This window comes from Coregonus clupeaformis, chromosome 14 (genome assembly GCF_020615455.1).
Source record: "Coregonus clupeaformis isolate EN_2021a chromosome 14, ASM2061545v1, whole genome shotgun sequence".
In the NCBI taxonomy this organism is placed as follows: Eukaryota; Metazoa; Chordata; class Actinopteri; order Salmoniformes; family Salmonidae; genus Coregonus; species Coregonus clupeaformis.
Window position 1 is genome coordinate 1,620,749 of NC_059205.1, and position 18,272 is coordinate 1,639,020.

Sequence of the window (18,272 nt, forward strand, 5' to 3'; positions counted from 1 at the left end):
CGTGTAAAGGAAAGAATGAATGGGGCCATGTATCGTGAGATTTTGAGTGAAAACCTCCTTCCATCAGCAAGGGCATTGAAGATGAAACGTGGCTGGGTCTTTCAGCATGACAATGATCCCAAACACACTGCCCGGGCAACGAGGAGTGGCTTCGTAGAAGCATTTCAAGGTCCTGGAGTGGCCTAGCCAGTCTCCAGATCTCAACCCCATAGAAAATCTTTGGAGGGAGTTGAAAGTCGGTGTTGCCCAGTGACAGCCCCAAAACATCACTGCTCTAGAGGAGATCTGCATGGAGGAATGGGCCAAAATACCAGCAACAGTGTGTGAAAACCTTGTGAAGACTTACAGAAAACGTTTGACCTGTGTCATTGCCAACAAAGGGTATATAACAAAGTATTGAGAAACTTTTGTTATTGACCAAATACTTATTTTCCACCATAATTTGCAAATAAATTCATAAAAATCCTACAATGTGATTTTTCTGGATTTTTTTCCCCCTCATTTTGTCTGTCATAGTTGACGTGTACCTATGATGAAAATTACAGGCCTCTCTCATCTTTTTAAGTGGGAGAACTTGCACAATTGGTGGCTGACTAAATACTTTTTTTCCCCAATGTACACTGTAGTCATCTCTCCTGACTATGGCAGTGTTGCTGTCTTCATATACACTGTAGTCATCTCTCCTGACTATGGCAGTGCTGCTGTCTTCATATACACTGTAGTCATCTCTCCTGACTATGGCAGTGCTGCTGTCTTCATATACACTGTAGTCATCTCTCCTGACTATGGCAGTGCTGCTGTCTTCATATACACTGTAGTCATCTCTCCTGACTGTGGCAGTGCTGCTGTCTTCATATACACTGTAGTCATCTCTCCTGACTATGGCAGTGCTGCTGTCTTCATATACACTGTAGTCATCTCTCCTGACTATGGCAGTGCTGCTGTCTTCATATACACTGTAGTCATCTCTCCTGACTATGGCAGTGCTGCTGTCTTCATATACACTGTAGTCATCTCTCCTGACTATGGCAGTGCTGCTGTCTTCATATACACTGTAGTCATCTCTCCTGACAATGGCAGTGCTGCTGTCTTCATATACACTGTAGTCATCTCTCCTGACTATGGCAGTGCTGCTGTCTTCATATACACTGTAGTCATCTCTCCTGACTATGGCAGTGCTGCTGTCTTCATATACACTGTAGTCATCTCTCCTGACTATGGCAGTGCTGCTGTCTTCATATACACTGTAGTCATCTCTCCTGACTATGGCAGTGCTGCTGTCTTCATATACACTGTAGTCATCTCTCCTGACTATGGCAGTGCTGCTGTCTTCATATACACTGTAGTCATCTCTCCTGACTATGGCAGTGCTGCTGTCTTCATATACACTGTAGTCATCTCTCCTGACTATGGCAGTGCTGCTGTCTTCATATACACTGTAGTCATCTCTCCTGACTATGGCAGTGCTGCTGTCTTCATATACACTGTAGTCATCTCTCCTGACTATGGCAGTGCTGCTGTCTTCATATACACTGTAGTCATCTCTCCTGACTATGGCAGTGCTGCTGTCTTCATATACACTGTAGTCATCTCTCCTGACTATGGCAGTGCTGCTGTCTTCATATACACTGTAGTCATCTCTCCTGACAATGGCAGTGCTGCTGTCTTCATATACACTGTAGTCATCTCTCCTGACTATGGCAGTGCTGCTGTCTTCATATACACTGTAGTCATCTCTCTGACAATGGCAGTGCTGCTGTCTTCATATACACTGTAGTCATCTCTCCTGACTATGGCGGTGCTGCTGTCTTCATATACACTGTAGTCATCTCTCCTGACTATGGCAGTGCTGCTGTCTTCATATACACTGTAGTCATCTCTCCTGACTATGGCAGTGCTGCTGTCTTCATATACACTGTATTCATCTCTCCTGACTATGGCAGTGCTGCTGTCTTCATATACACTGTAGTCATCTCTCCTGACTATGGCAGTGCTGCTGTCTTCATATACACTGTAGTCATCTCTCCTGACTATGGCAGTGCTGCTGTCTTCATATACACTGTAGTCATCTCTCCTGACTATGGCAGTGCTGCTGTCTTCATATACACTGTAGTCATCTCTCCTGACAATGGCAGTGCTGCTGTCTTCATATACACTGTAGTCATCTCTCCTGACTATGGCAGTGCTGCTGTCTTCATATACACTGTAGTCATCTCTCCTGACAATGGCAGTGCTGCTGTCTTCATATACACTGTAGTCATCTCTCCTGACTATGGCAGTGCTGCTGTCTTCATATACACTGTAGTCATCTCTCCTGACTATGGCAGTGCTGCTGTCTTCATATACAATGTAGTCATCTCTCCTGACTATGGCAGTGCTGCTGTCTTCATATACACTGTAGTCATCTCTCCTGACTATGGCAGTGCTGCTGTCTTCATATACACTGTAGTCATCTCTCCTGACTATGGCAGTGCTGCTGTCTTCATATACACTGTAGTCATCTCTCCTGACTATGGCAGTGCTGCTGTCTTCATATACACTGTAGTCATCTCTCCTGACTATGGCAGTGCTGCTGTCTTCATATACACTGTAGTCATCTCTCCTGACTATGGCAGTGCTGCTGTCTTCATATACACTGTAGTCGTCTCTCCTGACAATGGCAGTGCTGCTGTCTTCATATACACTGTAGTCGTCTCTCCTGACTATGGCAGTGCTGCTGTCTTCATATACACTGTAGTCATCTCTCCTGACTATGGCAGTGCTGCTGTCTTCATATACAATGTAGTCATCTCTCCTGACTATGGCAGTGCTGCTGTCTTCATATACACTGTAGTCATCTCTCCTGACTATGGCAGTGCTGCTGTCTTCATATACACTGTAGTCATCTCTCCTGACTATGGCAGTGCTGCTGTCTTCATATACACTGTAGTCATCTCTCCTGACTATGGCAGTGCTGCTGTCTTCATATACACTGTAGTCATCTCTCCTGACTATGGCAGTGCTGCTGTCTTCATATACACGGTAGTCATCTCTCCTGACTATGGCAGTGCTGCTGTCTTCATATACACTGTAGTCATCTCTCCTGACTATGGCAGTGCTGCTGTCTTCATATACACTGTAGTCATCTCTCCTGACTATGGCAGTGCTGCTGTCTTCATATACACTGTAGTCATCTCTCCTGACAATGGCAGTGCTGCTGTCTTCATATACACTGTAGTCATCTCTCCTGACTATGGCAGTGCTGCTGTCTTCATATACACTGTAGTCATCTCTCCTGACAATGGCAGTGCTGCTGTCTTCATATACACTGTAGTCATCTCTCCTGACTATGGCAGTGCTGCTGTCTTCATATACACTGTAGTCATCTCTCCTGACTATGGCAGTGCAGCTGTCTTCATATACACTGTAGTCATCTCTCCTGACTATGGCAGTGCTGCTGTCTTCATATACACTGTATTCATCTCTCCTGACTATGGCAGTGCTGCTGTCTTCATATACACTGTAGTCATCTCTCCTGACTATGGCAGTGCTGCTGTCTTCATATACACTGTAGTCATCTCTCCTGACTATGGCAGTGCTGCTGTCTTCATATACACTGTAGTCATCTCTCCTGACTATGGCAGTGCTGCTGTCTTCATATACACTGTAGTCATCTCTCCTGACTATGGCAGTGCTGCAGTCTTCATTTACACTGTAGTCATCTTTCCTGACTATGGCAGTGCTGCTGTCTTCATATACACTGTAGTCATCTCTCCTGACTATGGCAGTGCTGCTGTCTTCATATACACTGTAGTCATCTCTCCTGACTATGGCAGTGCTGCTGTCTTCATATACACTGTAGTCATCTCTCCTGACTATGGCAGTGCTGCTGTCTTCATATACACTGTAGTCATCTCTCCTGACTATGGCAGTGCTGCTGTCTTCATATACACTGTAGTCATCTCTCCTGACTATGGCAGTGCTGCTGTCTTCATATACACTGTAGTCATCTCTCCTGACTATGGCAGTGCTGCTGTCTTCATATACACTGTAGTCATCTCTCCTGACTATGGCAGTGCTGCTGTCTTCATATACACTGTAGTCATCTCTCCTGACTATGGCAGTGCTGCTGTCTTCATATACACTGTAGTCATCTCTCCTGACTATGGCAGTGCTGCTGTCTTCATATACAGTGGGGGGAAAAAAAGTATTTAGTCAGCCACCAAATTGTGCAAGTTCTCCCACTTAAAAAGATGAGAGAGGCCTGTAATTTTCATCATAGGTACACGTCAACTATGACAGACAAATGGAGGAAAAGAAATCCAGAAAATAACATTGTAGGATTTGTAATGAATTTATTTGCAAATTATGGTGGAAAATAAGTATTTGGTCACCTACAAACAAGCAAGATTCCTGGCTCTAACAGACCTGTAACTTCTTCTTTAAGAGGCTCCTCTGTCCTCCACTCGTTACCTGTATTAATGGCACCTGTTTGAACTTGTTATCAGTATAAAAGACACCTGTCCACAACCTCAAACAGTCACACTCCAAACTCCACTATGGCCAAGACCAAAGAGCTGTCAAAGGACACCAGAAACAAAAATGTAGACCTGCACCAGGCTGGGAAGACTGAATCTGCAATAGGTAAGCAGCTTAGTTTGAAGAAATCAACTGTGGGAGCAATTATTAGGAAATGGAAGACATACAAGAACACTGATAATCTCCCTCGATCTGGGGCTCCACGCAAGATCTCAACCCGTGGGGTCAAAATGATCACAAGAATGGTGAGCAAAAATCCCAGAACCACACGCCTAGTGAATGACCTGCAGAGAGCTGGGACCAAAGTAACAAAGCCTACCATCAGTAACACACTACGCCGCCAGGGACTCAAATCCTGCAGTGCCAGACGTGTCCCCCTGCTTAAGCCAGTACATGTCCAGGCCTGTCTGAAGTTTGCTAGAGTGCATTTGGATGATCCAGAAGAGGATTGGGAGAATGTCATATGGTCAGATGAAACCAAAATAGAACTTTTTGGTAAAAACTCAACTCGTCGTGTTTGGAGGACAAAGAATGCTGAGTTGCATCCAAAGAACACCATACCTACTGTGAAGCATGGGGGTGGAAACATCATGCTTTGAGGCTGTTTTTCTGCAAAGGGACCAGGATGACTGATCCGTGTAAAGGAAAGAATGAATGGGGCCATGTATCGTGAGATTTTGAGTGAAAACCTCCTTCCATCAGCAAGGGCATTGAAGATGAAACGTGGCTGGGTCTTTCAGCATGACAATGATCCCAAACACACTGCCCGGGCAACGAAGGAGTGGCTTCGTAAGAAGCATTTCAAGGTCCTGGAGTGGCCTAGCCAGTCTCCAGATCTCAACCCCATAGAAAATCTTTGGAGGGAGTTGAAAGTCGGTGTTGCCCAGTGACAGCCCCAAAACATCACTGCTCTAGAGGAGATCTGCATGGAGGAATGGGCCAAAATACCAGCAACAGTGTGTGAAAACCTTGTGAAGACTTACAGAAAACGTTTGACCTGTGTCATTGCCAACAAAGGGTATATAACAAAGTATTGAGAAACTTTTGTTATTGACCAAATACTTATTTTCCACCATAATTTGCAAATAAATTCATAAAAATCCTACAATGTGATTTTCTGGATTTTTTCCCCCTCATTTTGTCTGTCATAGTTGACGTGTACCTATGATGAAAATTACAGGCCTCTCTCATCTTTTTAAGTGGGAGAAGTTGCACAATTGGTGGCTGACTAAATACTTTTTTTCCCCACTGTACACTGTAGTCATCTCTCCTGACTATGGCAGTGTTGCTGTCTTCATATACACTGTAGTCATCTCTCCTGACTATGGCAGTGCTGCTGTCTTCATATACACTGTAGTCATCTCTCCTGACTATGGCAGTGCTGCTGTCTTCATATACACTGTAGTCATGTCTCCTGACTATGGCAGTGCTGCTGTCTTCATATACGCTGTAGTCACCTCTCCTGACTATGGCAGTGCTGCTGTCTTCATATACACTGTAGTCACCTCTCCTGACTATGGCAGTGCTGCTGTCTTCATATACACTGTAGGCATCTCTCCTGACTATGGCAGTACTGCTGTCTTCATATACACTGTAGTCATCTCTCCTGACTATGGCAGTGCTGCTGTCTTCATATACACTGTAGTCATCTCTCCTGACTATGGCAGTGCTGCTGTCTTCATATACACTGTAGTCATCTCTCCTGACTATGGCAGTGCTGCTGTCTTCATATACACTGTAGTCATCTCTCCTGACTATGGCAGTGCTGCTGTCTTCATATACACTGTAGTCATCTCTCCTGACTATGGCAGTGCTGCTGTCTTCATATACACTGTAGTCATCTCTCCTGACTATGGCAGTGCTGCTGTCTTCATATACACTGTAGTCATCTCTCCTGACTATGGCAGTGCTGCTGTCTTCATATACACTGTAGTCATCTCTCCTGACTATGGCAGTGCTGCTGTCTTCATATACACTGTAGTCATCTCTCCTGACTATGGCAGTGCTGCTGTCTTCATATACACTGTAGTCATCTCTCCTGACTATGGCAGTGCTGCTGTCTTCATATACACTGTAGTCATCTCTCCTGACAATGGCAGTGCTGCTGTCTTCATATACACTGTAGTCATCTCTCCTGACTATGGCAGTGCTGCTGTCTTCATATACACTGTAGTCATCTCTCCTGACAATGGCAGTGCTGCTGTCTTCATATACACTGTAGTCATCTCTCCTGACTATGGCAGTGCTGCTGTCTTCATATACACTGTAGTCATCTCTCCTGACTATGGCAGTGCTGCTGTCTTCATATACACTGTAGTCATCTCTCCTGACTATGGCAGTGCTGCTGTCTTCATATACACTGTAGTCATCTCTCCTGACTATGGCAGTGCTGCTGTCTTCATATGCACTGTAGTCATCTCTCCTGACTATGGCAGTGCTGCTGTCTTCATATACACTGTAGTCATCTCTCCTGACTATGGCAGTGCTGCTGTCTTCATATACACTGTAGTCATCTCTCCTGACTATGGCAGTGCTGCTGTCTTCATATACACTGTAGTCATCTCTCCTGACTATGGCAGTGCTGCTGTCTTCATATACACTGTAGTCATCTCTCCTGACTATGGCAGTGCTGCTGTCTTCATATACACTGTAGTCATCTCTCCTGACTATGGCAGTGCTGCTGTCTTCATATACACTGTAGTCATCTCTCCTGACTATGGCAGTGCTGCTGTCTTCATATACACTGTAGTCATCTCTCCTGACAATGGCAGTGCTGCTGTCTTCATATACACTGTAGTCATCTCTCCTGACTATGGCAGTGCTGCTGTCTTCATATACACTGTAGTCATCTCTCCTGACTATGGCAGTGCTGCTGTCTTCATATACACTGTAGTCATCTCTCCTGACTATGGCAGTGCTGCTGTCTTCATATACACTGTAGTCATCTCTCCTGACTATGGCAGTGCTGCTGTCTTCATATACACTGTAGTCATCTCTCCTGACTATGGCAGTGCTGCTGTCTTCATATACACTGTAGTCATCTCTCCTGACTATGGCAGTGCTGCTGTCTTCATATACACTGTAGTCATCTCTCCTGACTATGGCAGTGCTGCTGTCTTCATATACACTGTAGTCATCTCTCCTGACTATGGCAGTGCTGCTGTCTTCATATACACTGTAGTCATCTCTCCTGACTATGGCAGTGCTGCTGTCTTCATATACACTGTAGTCATCTCTCCTGACTATGGCAGTGCTGCTGTCTTCATATACACTGTAGTCATCTCTCCTGACTATGGCAGTGCTGCTGTCTTCATATACACTGTAGTCATCTCTCCTGACTATGGCAGTGCTGCTGTCTTCATATACACTGTAGTCATCTCTCCTGACTATGGCAGTGCTGCTGTCTTCATATACACTGTAGTCATCTCTCCTGACTATGGCAGTGCTGCTGTCTTCATATACACTGTAGTCATCTCTCCTGACTATGGCAGTGCTGCTGTCTTCATATACACTGTAGTCATCTCTCCTGACTATGGCAGTGCTGCTGTCTTCATATACACTGTAGTCATCTCTCCTGACTATGGCAGTGCTGCTGTCTTCATATACACTGTAGTCATCTCTCCTGACTATGGCAGTGCTGCTGTCTTCATATACACTGTAGTCATCTCTCCTGACTATGGCAGTGCTGCTGTCTTCATATACACTGTAGTCATCTCTCCTGACTATGGCAGTGCTGCTGTCTTCATATACACTGTAGTCATCTCTCCTGACTATGGCAGTGCTGCTGTCTTCATATACACTGTAGTCATCTCTCCTGACTATGGCAGTGCTGCTGTCTTCATATACACTGTAGTCATCTCTCCTGACTATGGCAGTGCTGCTGTCTTCATATACACTGTAGTCATCTCTCCTGACTATGGCAGTGCTGCTGTCTTCATATACACTGTAGTCATCTCTCCTGACTATGGCAGTGCTGCTGTCTTCATATACACTGTAGTCATCTCTCCTGACTATGGCAGTGCTGCTGTCTTCATATACACTGTAGTCATCTCTCCTGACTATGGCAGTGCTGCTGTCTTCATATACACTGTAGTCATCTCTCCTGACTATGGCAGTGCTGCTGTCTTCATATACACTGTAGTCATCTCTCCTGACTATGGCAGTGCTGCTGTCTTCATATACACTGTAGTCATCTCTCCTGACTATGGCAGTGCTGCTGTCTTCATATACACTGTAGTCATCTCTCCTGACTATGGCAGTGCTGCTGTCTTCATATACACTGTAGTCATCTCTCCTGACTATGGCAGTGCTGCTGTCTTCATATACACTGTAGTCATCTCTCCTGACTATGGCAGTGCTGCTGTCTTCATATACACTGTAGTCATCTCTCCTGACTATGGCAGTGCTGCTGTCTTCATATACACTGTAGTCATCTCTCCTGACTATGGCAGTGCTGCTGTCTTCATATACACTGTAGTCATCTCTCCTGACTATGGCAGTGCTGCTGTCTTCATATACACTGTAGTCATCTCTCCTGACTATGGCAGTGCTGCTGTCTTCATATACACTGTAGTCATCTCTCCTGACTATGGCAGTGCTGCTGTCTTCATATACACTGTAGTCATCTCTCCTGACTATGGCAGTGCTGCTGTCTTCATATACACTGTAGTCATCTCTCCTGACTATGGCAGTGCTGCTGTCTTCATATACACTGTAGTCATCTCTCCTGACTATGGCAGTGCTGCTGTCTTCATATACACTGTAGTCATCTCTCCTGACTATGGCAGTGCTGCTGTCTTCATATACACTGTAGTCATCTCTCCTGACTATGGCAGTGCTGCTGTCTTCATATACACTGTAGTCATCTCTCCTGACTATGGCAGTGCTGCTGTCTTCATATACACTGTAGTCATCTCTCCTGACTATGGCAGTGCTGCTGTCTTCATATACACTGTAGTCATCTCTCCTGACTATGGCAGTGCTGCTGTCTTCATATACACTGTAGTCATCTCTCCTGACTATGGCAGTGCTGCTGTCTTCATATACACTGTAGTCATCTCTCCTGACTATGGCAGTGCTGCTGTCTTCATATACACTGTAGTCATCTCTCCTGACTATGGCAGTGCTGCTGTCTTCATATACACTGTAGTCATCTCTCCTGACTATGGCAGTGCTGCTGTCTTCATATACACTGTAGTCATCTCTCCTGACAATGGCAGTGCTGCTGTCTTCATATACACTGTAGTCATCTCTCCTGACTATGGCAGTGCTGCTGTCTTCATATACACTGTAGTCATCTCTCCTGACTATGGCAGTGCTGCTGTCTTCATATACACTGTAGTCATCTCTCCTGACTATGGCAGTGCTGCTGTCTTCATATACACTGTAGTCATCTCTCCTGACTATGGCAGTGCTGCTGTCTTCATATACACTGTAGTCATCTCTCCTGACTATGGCAGTGCTGCTGTCTTCATATACACTGTAGTCATCTCTCCTGACTATGGCAGTGCTGCTGTCTTCATATACACTGTAGTCATCTCTCCTGACTATGGCAGTGCTGCTGTCTTCATATACACTGTAGTCATCTCTCCTGACTATGGCAGTGCTGCTGTCTTCATATACACTGTAGTCATCTCTCCTGACTATGGCAGTGCTGCTGTCTTCATATACACTGTAGTCATCTCTCCTGACTATGGCAGTGCTGCTGTCTTCATATACACTGTAGTCATCTCTCCTGACTATGGCAGTGCTGCTGTCTTCATATACACTGTAGTCATCTCTCCTGACTATGGCAGTGCTGCTGTCTTCATATACACTGTAGTCATCTCTCCTGACTATGGCAGTGCTGCTGTCTTCATATACACTGTAGTCATCTCTCCTGACTATGGCAGTGCTGCTGTCTTCATATACACTGTAGTCATCTCTCCTGACTATGGCAGTGCTGCTGTCTTCATATACACTGTAGTCATCTCTCCTGACTATGGCAGTGCTGCTGTCTTCATATACACTGTAGTCATCTCTCCTGACTATGGCAGTGCTGCTGTCTTCATATACACTGTAGTCATCTCTCCTGACTATGGCAGTGCTGCTGTCTTCATATACACTGTAGTCATCTCTCCTGACTATGGCAGTGCTGCTGTCTTCATATACACTGTAGTCATCTCTCCTGACTATGGCAGTGCTGCTGTCTTCATATACACTGTAGTCATCTCTCCTGACTATGGCAGTGCTGCTGTCTTCATATACACTGTAGTCATCTCTCCTGACTATGGCAGTGCTGCTGTCTTCATATACACTGTAGTCATCTCTCCTGACTATGGCAGTGCTGCTGTCTTCATATACACTGTAGTCATCTCTCCTGACTATGGCAGTGCTGCTGTCTTCATATACACTGTAGTCATCTCTCCTGACTATGGCAGTGCTGCTGTCTTCATATACACTGTAGTCATCTCTCCTGACTATGGCAGTGCTGCTGTCTTCATATACACTGTAGTCATCTCTCCTGACTATGGCAGTGCTGCTGTCTTCATATACACTGTAGTCATCTCTCCTGACTATGGCAGTGCTGCTGTCTTCATATACACTGTAGTCATCTCTCCTGACTATGGCAGTGCTGCTGTCTTCATATACACTGTAGTCATCTCTCCTGACTATGGCAGTGCTGCTGTCTTCATATACACTGTAGTCATCTCTCCTGACTATGGCAGTGCTGCTGTCTTCATATACACTGTAGTCATCTCTCCTGACTATGGCAGTGCTGCTGTCTTCATATACACTGTAGTCATCTCTCCTGACTATGGCAGTGCTGCTGTCTTCATATACACTGTAGTCATCTCTCCTGACTATGGCAGTGCTGCTGTCTTCATATACACTGTAGTCATCTCTCCTGACTATGGCAGTGCTGCTGTCTTCATATACACTGTAGTCATCTCTCCTGACTATGGCAGTGCTGCTGTCTTCATATGCACTGTAGTCATCTCTCCTGACTATGGCAGTGCTGCTGTCTTCATATACACTGTAGTCATCTCTCCTGACTATGGCAGTGCTGCTGTCTTCATATACACTGTAGTCATCTCTCCTGACTATGGCAGTGCTGCTGTCTTCATATACACTGTAGTCATCTCTCCTGACTATGGCAGTGCTGCTGTCTTCATATACACTGTAGTCATCTCTCCTGACTATGGCAGTGCTGCTGTCTTCATATACACTGTAGTCATCTCTCCTGACTATGGCAGTGCTGCTGTCTTCATATACACTGTAGTCATCTCTCCTGACTATGGCAGTGCTGCTGTCTTCATATACACTGTAGTCATCTCTCCTGACTATGGCAGTGCTGCTGTCTTCATATACACTGTAGTCATCTCTCCTGACTATGGCAGTGCTGCTGTCTTCATATACACTGTAGTCATCTCTCCTGACTATGGCAGTGCTGCTGTCTTCATATACACTGTAGTCATCTCTCCTGACTATGGCAGTGCTGCTGTCTTCATATACACTGTAGTCATCTCTCCTGACTATGGCAGTGCTGCTGTCTTCATATACACTGTAGTCATCTCTCCTGACTATGGCAGTGCTGCTGTCTTCATATACACTGTAGTCATCTCTCCTGACTATGGCAGTGCTGCTGTCTTCATATACACTGTAGTCATCTCTCCTGACTATGGCAGTGCTGCTGTCTTCATATACACTGTAGTCATCTCTCCTGACTATGGCAGTGCTGCTGTCTTCATATACACTGTAGTCATCTCTCCTGACTATGGCAGTGCTGCTGTCTTCATATACACTGTAGTCATCTCTCCTGACTATGGCAGTGCTGCTGTCTTCATATACACTGTAGTCATCTCTCCTGACTATGGCAGTGCTGCTGTCTTCATATACACTGTAGTCATCTCTCCTGACTATGGCAGTGCTGCTGTCTTCATATACACTGTAGTCATCTCTCCTGACTATGGCAGTGCTGCTGTCTTCATATACACTGTAGTCATCTCTCCTGACTATGGCAGTGCTGCTGTCTTCATATACACTGTAGTCATCTCTCCTGACTATGGCAGTGCTGCTGTCTTCATATACACTGTAGTCATCTCTCCTGACTATGGCAGTGCTGCTGTCTTCATATACACTGTAGTCATCTCTCCTGACTATGGCAGTGCTGCTGTCTTCATATACACTGTAGTCATCTCTCCTGACTATGGCAGTGCTGCTGTCTTCATATACACTGTAGTCATCTCTCCTGACTATGGCAGTGCTGCTGTCTTCATATACACTGTAGTCATCTCTCCTGACTATGGCAGTGCTGCTGTCTTCATATACACTGTAGTCATCTCTCCTGACTATGGCAGTGCTGCTGTCTTCATATACACTGTAGTCATCTCTCCTGACTATGGCAGTGCTGCTGTCTTCATATACACTGTAGTCATCTCTCCTGACTATGGCAGTGCTGCTGTCTTCATATACACTGTAGTCATCTCTCCTGACTATGGCAGTGCTGCTGTCTTCATATACACTGTAGTCATCTCTCCTGACTATGGCAGTGCTGCTGTCTTCATATACACTGTAGTCATCTCTCCTGACTATGGCAGTGCTGCTGTCTTCATATACACTGTAGTCATCTCTCCTGACTATGGCAGTGCTGCTGTCTTCATATACACTGTAGTCATCTCTCCTGACTATGGCAGTGCTGCTGTCTTCATATACACTGTAGTCATCTCTCCTGACTATGGCAGTGCTGCTGTCTTCATATACACTGTAGTCATCTCTCCTGACTATGGCAGTGCTGCTGTCTTCATATACACTGTAGTCATCTCTCCTGACTATGGCAGTGCTGCTGTCTTCATATACACTGTAGTCATCTCTCCTGACTATGGCAGTGCTGCTGTCTTCATATACACTGTAGTCATCTCTCCTGACTATGGCAGTGCTGCTGTCTTCATATACACTGTAGTCATCTCTCCTGACAATGGCAGTGCTGCTGTCTTCATATACACTGTAGTCATCTCTCCTGACTATGGCAGTGCTGCTGTCTTCATATACACTGTAGTCATCTCTCCTGACTATGGCAGTGCTGCTGTCTTCATATACACTGTAGTCATCTCTCCTGACTATGGCAGTGCTGCTGTCTTCATATACACTGTAGTCATCTCTCCTGACTATGGCAGTGCTGCTGTCTTCATATACACTGTAGTCATCTCTCCTGACTATGGCAGTGCTGCTGTCTTCATATACACTGTAGTCATCTCTCCTGACTATGGCAGTGCTGCTGTCTTCATATACACTGTAGTCATCTCTCCTGACTATGGCAGTGCTGCTGTCTTCATATACACTGTAGTCATCTCTCCTGACTATGGCAGTGCTGCTGTCTTCATATACACTGTAGTCATCTCTCCTGACTATGGCAGTGCTGCTGTCTTCATATACACTGTAGTCATCTCTCCTGACTATGGCAGTGCTGCTGTCTTCATATACACTGTAGTCATCTCTCCTGACTATGGCAGTGCTGCTGTCTTCATATACACTGTAGTCATCTCTCCTGACTATGGCAGTGCTGCTGTCTTCATATACACTGTAGTCATCTCTCCTGACTATGGCAGTGCTGCTGTCTTCATATACACTGTAGTCATCTCTCCTGACTATGGCAGTGCTGCTGTCTTCATATACACTGTAGTCATCTCTCCTGACTATGGCAGTGCTGCTCTCTTCATATACACTGTAGTCATCTCTCCTGACTATGGCAGTGCTGCTGTCTTCATATACAGTGGGGGAAAAAAGTATTTAGTCAGCCACAAATTGTGCAAGTTCTCCCACTTAAAAAGATGAGAGAGGCCTGTAATTTTCATCATAGGTACACGTCAACTATGACAGACAAATGGAGGAAAAGAAATCCAGAAAATAACATTGTAGGATTTGTAATGAATTTATTTGCAAATTATGGTGGAAAATAAGTATTTGGTCACCTACAAACAAGCAAGATTCCTGGCTCTAACAGACCTGTAACTTCTTCTTTAAGAGGCTCCTCTGTCCTCCACTCGTTACCTGTATTAATGGCACCTGTTTGAACTTGTTATCAGTATAAAAGACACCTGTCCACAACCTCAAACAGTCACACTCCAAACTCCACTATGGCCAAGACCAAAGAGCTGTCAAAGGACACCAGAAACAAAAATGTAGACCTGCACCAGGCTGGGAAGACTGAATCTGCAATAGGTAAGCAGCTTAGTTTGAAGAAATCAACTGTGGGAGCAATTATTAGGAAATGGAAGACATACAAGAACACTGATAATCTCCCTCGATCTGGGGCTCCACGCAAGATCTCAACCCGTGGGGTCAAAATGATCACAAGAATGGTGAGCAAAAATCCCAGAACCACACGCCTAGTGAATGACCTGCAGAGAGCTGGGACCAAAGTAACAAAGCCTACCATCAGTAACACACTACGCCAGGGACTCAAATCCTGCAGTGCCAGACGTGTCCCCCTGCTTAAGCCAGTACATGTCCAGGCCTGTCTGAAGTTTGCTAGAGTGCATTTGGATGATCCAGAAGAGGATTGGGAGAATGTCATATGGTCAGATGAAACCAAAATAGAACTTTTGGTAAAAACTCAACTCGTCGTGTTTGGAGGACAAAGAATGCTGAGTTGCATCCAAAGAACACCATACCTACTGTGAAGCATGGGGGTGGAAACATCATGCTTTGAGGCTGTTTTTCTGCAAAGGGACCAGGATGACTGATCCGTGTAAAGGAAAGAATGAATGGGGCCATGTATCGTGAGATTTTGAGTGAAAACCTCCTTCCATCAGCAAGGGCATTGAAGATGAAACGTGGCTGGGTCTTTCAGCATGACAATGATCCCAAACACACTGCCCGGGCAACGAAGGAGTGGCTTCGTAAGAAGCATTTCAAGGTCCTGGAGTGGCCTAGCCAGTCTCCAGATCTCAACCCCATAGAAAATCTTTGGAGGGAGTTGAAAGTCGGTGTTGCCCAGTGACAGCCCCAAAACATCACTGCTCTAGAGGAGATCTGCATGGAGGAATGGGCCAAAATACCAGCAACAGTGTGTGAAAACCTTGTGAAGACTTACAGAAAACGTTTGACCTGTGTCATTGCCAACAAAGGGTATATAACAAAGTATTGAGAAACTTTTGTTATTGACCAAATACTTATTTTCCACCATAATTTGCAAATAAATTCATAAAAAATCCTACAATGTGATTTTCTGGATTTTTTCCCCCTCATTTTGTCTGTCATAGTTGACGTGTACCTATGATGAAAATTACAGGCCTCTCTCATCTTTTTAAGTGGGAGAACTTGCACAATTGGTGGCTGACTAAATACTTTTTTTCCCCACTGTACACTGTAGTCATCTCTCCTGACTATGGCAGTGTTGCTGTCTTCATATACACTGTAGTCATCTCTCCTGACTATGGCAGTGCTGCTGTCTTCATATACACTGTAGTCATCTCTCCTGACTATGGCAGTGCTGCTGTCTTCATATACACTGTAGTCATGTCTCCTGACTATGGCAGTGCTGCTGTCTTCATATACACTGTAGTCACCTCTCCTGACTATGGCAGTGCTGCTGTCTTCATATACACTGTAGTCACCTCTCCTGACTATGGCAGTGCTGCTGTCTTCATATACACTGTAGGCATCTCTCCTGACTATGGCAGTGCTGCTGTCTTCATATACACTGTAGTCATCTCTCCTGACTATGGCAGTGCTGCTGTCTTCATATACACTGTAGTCATCTCTCCTGACTATGGCAGTGCTGCTGTCTTCATATACACTGTAGTCATCTCTCCTGACTATGGCAGTGCTGCTGTCTTCATATACACTGTAGTCATCTCTCCTGACTATGGCAGTGCTGCTGTCTTCATATACACTGTAGTCATCTCTCCTGACTATGGCAGTGCTGCTGTCTTCATATACACTGTAGTCATCTCTCCTGACTATGGCAGTGCTGCTGTCTTCATATACACTGTAGTCATCTCTCCTGACTATGGCAGTGCTGCTGTCTTCATATACACTGTAGTCATCTCTCCTGACTATGGCAGTGCTGCTGTCTTCATATACACTGTAGTCATCTCTCCTGACTATGGCAGTGCTGCTGTCTTCATATACACTGTAGTCATCTCTCCTGACTATGGCAGTGCTGCTGTCTTCATATACACTGTAGTCATCTCTCCTGACAATGGCAGTGCTGCTGTCTTCATATACACTGTAGTCATCTCTCCTGACAATGGCAGTGCTGCTGTCTTCATATACACTGTAGTCATCTCTCCTGACTATGGCAGTGCTGCTGTCTTCATATACACTGTAGTCATCTCTCCTGACAATGGCAGTGCTGCTGTCTTCATATACACTGTAGTCATCTCTCCTGACTATGGCAGTGCTGCTGTCTTCATATACACTGTAGTCATCTCTCCTGACTATGGCAGTGCTGCTGTCTTCATATACACTGTAGTCATCTCTCCTGACAATGGCAGTGCTGCTGTCTTCATATACACTGTAGTCATCTCTCCTGACTATAGCAGTGCTGCTGTCTTCATATACACTGTAGTCATCTCTCCTGACTATGGCAGTGCTGCTGTCTTCATATACACTGTAGTCATCTCTCCTGACAATGGCAGTGCTGCTGTCTTCATATACACTGTAGTCATCTCTCCTGACTATGGCAGTGCTGCTGTCTTCATATACACTGTAGTCATCTCTCCTGACAATGGCAGTGCTGCTGTCTTCATATACACTGTAGTCATCTCTCCTGACTATGGCAGTGCTGCTGTCTTCATATACACTGTAGTCATCTCTCCTGACTATGGCAGTGCTGCTGTCTTCATATACACTGTAGTCATCTCTCCTGACTATGGCAGTGCTGCTGTCTTCATATACACTGTAGTCATCTCTCCTGACTATGGCAGTGCTGCTGTCTTCATATACACTGTAGTCATCTCTCCTGACTATGGCAGTGCTGCTGTCTTCATATACACTGTAGTCATCTCTCCTGACTATGGCAGTGCTGCTGTCTTCATATACACTGTAGTCATCTCTCCTGACTATGGCAGTGCTGCTGTCTTCATATACACTGTAGTCATCTCTCCTGACTATGGCAGTGCTGCTGTCTTCATATACACTGTAGTCATCTCTCCTGACTATGGCAGTGCTGCTGTCTTCATATACACTGTAGTCATCTCTCCTGACTATGGCAGTGCTGCTGTCTTCATATACAATGTAGTCATCTCTCCTGACTATGGCAGTGCTGCTGTCTTCATATACACTGTAGTCATCTCTCCTGACTATGGCAGTGCTGCTGTCTTCATATACACTGTAGTCATCTCTCCTGACTATGGCAGTGCTGCTGTCTTCATATACACTGTAGTCATCTCTCCTGACTATGGCAGTGCTGCTGTCTTCATATACACTGTAGTCATCTCTCCTGACTATGGCAGTGCTGCTGTCTTCATATACACTGTAGTCATCTCTCCTGACTATGGCAGTGCTGCTGTCTTCATATACACGGTAGTCATCTCTCCTGACTATGGCAGTGCTGCTGTCTTCATATACACTGTAGTCATCTCTCCTGACTATGGCAGTGCTGCTGTCTTCATATACACTGTAGTCATCTCTCCTGACTATGGCAGTGCTGCTGTCTTCATATACACTGTAGTCATCTCTCCTGACTATGGCAGTGCTGCTGTCTTCATATACACTGTAGTCATCTCTCCTGACAATGGCAGTGCTGCTGTCTTCATATACACTGTAGT

The 18,272-nt window shown here is 45.2% G+C and overlaps 1 protein-coding gene across 1 annotated transcript in view; it reads left to right on the top strand.

Annotated features, from left to right (window-relative positions):
* Positions 1 to 18,272, top strand: part of LOC121581616 (pituitary adenylate cyclase-activating polypeptide type I receptor-like) — a 104,184-nt gene that overhangs the window by 29,043 nt on the left and 56,869 nt on the right. The window lies entirely within an intron of this gene.